Source organism: Bombus bifarius, unplaced genomic scaffold (assembly GCF_011952205.1).
Source record: "Bombus bifarius isolate JDL3187 unplaced genomic scaffold, Bbif_JDL3187 scf7180000008379, whole genome shotgun sequence".
NCBI lineage: Eukaryota > Metazoa > Arthropoda > Insecta > Hymenoptera > Apidae > Bombus > Bombus bifarius.
Window position 1 is genome coordinate 3,982 of NW_022884629.1, and position 3,981 is coordinate 7,962.

A 3,981-nucleotide genomic window follows, 5' to 3' on the forward strand; every position below is an offset into this window, starting at 1 on the left:
TTATAACGTATTACGATATATGGTATTACGATATAACGTATTACGTTATATGGTATTACGTTATAACGTATTACCTTATATGGTATAACGTTATAAGGTATTACGTTATATGGTATAACGTCATATGGTATAACGTTATAACGTATTACATTATATGGTATAACGTTATAACGTATTACGTTATATGGTATAACGTTATAAGGTATTACGTTATATGGTATAACGTCATATGGTATAACGTTATAGCGTACTACATTATATGGTATAACGTTATAACGTATTACGTTGTATGGTATAACGTTATAATGTATTACGTTATATAGTATAACGTTATAACGTATTACGTTATATGGTATAACGTTATAACGTATTACGTTATATGGAATAACGTCATATGGTATAATGTTATAACGTTATAACGTATTACGTTATATGGTATAACGTCATATGGTATAACGTTATAACGTATTACGATATATGGTATTACGATATAACGTATTACGTTATATGGTATTACGTTATAACGTATTACGTTATATGGTATAACGTTATAACGTATTACCTTATATGGTATAACATTATAACGTATTACGTTATATGGTATAACGTCATATGGTATAACGTTATAATGTATTACGTTATATAGTATAACGTTATAACGTATTACGTTATATGGTATAACGTCACATGGTATAACGTTATAACGTTTTACATTATATGGTATAACGTCATAACGTATTACGTTGTATGGTATAACGTTATAACGTATTACGTTATATGGTATAACGTCATATGTTATAACGTTATTACGTATTACGTTATATGGTATAACGTTATAACGTATTACGGTATATGGTATATCGTTATAACGTATTACGCTATATGGCATAACGCTATAACGTACTACGCTATTTGGTATAACGCTATAACGTATCACGTTATATGATATAAAGCTATAACGTATTACGCTATATGCTAGAACGTTATAACGTATTACGTTATATGGTATAACGCTATAACGAATTACGCTATATGGCATAACGCTATAACGAATTACGCTATGTGGTATTACGTTATGATATATTACGTTATAAGGTATAACGTAATTACGTATTACGTTATATGGTATATCGCTATAACGTTTTACGCTATATGGTATAACGTTAAGACGTATTACGTTATATAACATAACGTTATATGGCATAACGCTATAACGTACTACGCTATTTGGTCTAATGCTATAACTTATCAAGTTATATAGTATAACGCTATAACGTATTGCGATATACGGTGTAACGTTATAACGTATTACGTTATATGGTATAACGTTATAACGTATTACGTTATATGGTATAACGTTATAACGTATTATGTTATATGGTATAACGTTATAACGTATTACGTAATATGGTATAACGTTATAACGCATTACGTTATATGGTATTACGATATATCGTATTACGTTATATGGTATAACGTCATATGGTATAACGTTATAACGTATTACGTTATATGGTATAACGTTATATGGTATAACGTTATAACGTATTACGTTATATGGTATAACGTTATAACGTATTACGTTATATGGAATAACATCATATGGTATAACGTTATAACGTATTACGTTATATGGTATAACGTCATAACGTACGACGTTATATGGTATAACGTTATGACGTATTACGTTATATGGGATAACGTCATATGCTATAACGTTATAACGTATTACGTTATATGGTATAACGTCATATGGTATAACGTTATAACGTATTACGTTATATGGTATAACGTTATAACGTATTATGTTACATGGTATAACGTAATACGGTATAACGTTATAACGTATTACGTTATATGGTATAACGTCATATGGTATAACGTTATAATGTATTACGTTATATGGTATTACGTTATAACGTATTACGTTATATGGTATTACGTTATAACGTATTACGTTATATGGTATTACGTTATAACGTATTACGTTATATGGTATAACGTCATATGGTATAACATATAACGTATTACGTTATACGGTATAACGTTATAACGTATTACGTTATATGGTATAACGTTATAACGTATTACATTATATGGTGTAACGTTATAACGTATTACGCTATATGGTATAACGTTATAACGTATTACGTTATATAACATAACGTTATATGGCATAACGCTATAACGTACTACGCTATTTGTTATAACACTATAACGTATCACGTTATATGGTGTAACGCTATAACGTATTACGCTATATGGTATAACGTTATAACGTATTACGTTATATGTTACATCGCTGTGACGTATTACGCTATATGGTACAACTTTATAACGTGTTACGCTATATGGTATAACGTTATAACGTATTACGCTATATAGTATATCGCTATAACGTATTACGCTATATGGTATAACGATATAACGTATTACGTTATGTGGTATAACGCTATAACGTATTACGCTACATGGTATACCGTTATAACGTATTACGTTATATGGTATAACGTTACTAGGTATTACGTTATATGGTATAACGTTATATAGTATAACGCTTTAGCGTATTGCGTTATGTGGTATAACGCTATAACGTATTACGCTACATGGTATACCGTTATAACGTATTACGTTATATGGTATAACGTTACTAGGTATTACGTTATATGGTATAACGTTATATAGTATAACGCTTTAGCGTATTGCGTTATGTGGTATAACGCTATAACGTATTACGCTACATGGTATACCGTTATAACGTATTACGTTATATGGTATAACGTTACTAGGTATTACGTTATATGGTATAACGTTATATAGTATAACGCTTTAGCGTATTGCGTTATGTGGTATAACGCTATAACGTATTACGCTACATGGTATACCGTTATAACGTATTACGTTATATGGTATAACGTTACTAGGTATTACGTTATATGGTATAACGTTATATAGTATAACGCTTTAGCGTATTGCGTTATGTGGTATAACGCTATAACGTATTACGCTACATGGTATACCGTTATAACGTATTACGTTATATGGTATAACGTTACTAGGTATTACGTTATATGGTATAACGTTATATAGTATAACGCTTTAGCGTATTACGTTATATGGTATAACGTTATAGCGTGTTAGGCTATATGGTATAACGTTATAACGTATTAGGTTATATGGTATAACGTTATAACGTATGACGTTAGATGATATAACGTTATAACGTATTACGTTATATGGTATAACGCTATAACGTATTACGCTATATGGTATAACGTTATAACGTATGCCGTTATATGGTATAACGCTGTAACATATTACGTTATATGATATAACGTTATATAGTATAACGCTACAACGTATTACGCTATATGGTATGTTATTATTACGTATGACGTTATATGGTATAACGTTATATAGTATAACGCTTTAACGTATGACGTTATCTTTTATAACGTTATAACGTATTACGTTATATGGTATGACATTATAACGTATTACGTTATATGGTATTACGTTATATGGTATAACGTTATAACGTATGCCGTTATATGGTATAACGTTATAACGTATGCCGTTATATGGTATAACGTTATAACGTATTACGTTATTTGGTATAACGTTGTAACGTATTACGTTATATGGTATAACGTTATAACGTATTACGTTATATGGTATTACGTTATATGGTATAACGTTATAACGTATGCCGTTATATGGTATAACGTTATAACGTATGCCGTTATATGGTATAACGTTATAACGTATTACGTTATATGGTATAACGTTATAACGTATTGCGTTATATGGCATAACGTCATAACGTATTGCGTTATATGGCATAACGGCATAACGTATTGCGTTATATGGTATAACCTTATTAGGTATTACCTTATATGGTATAACGTTATATAGTATAACTCTACAACGTATTACGCTATATGGTATATCGTTATAACGTATTACGTTATATGGTATAAC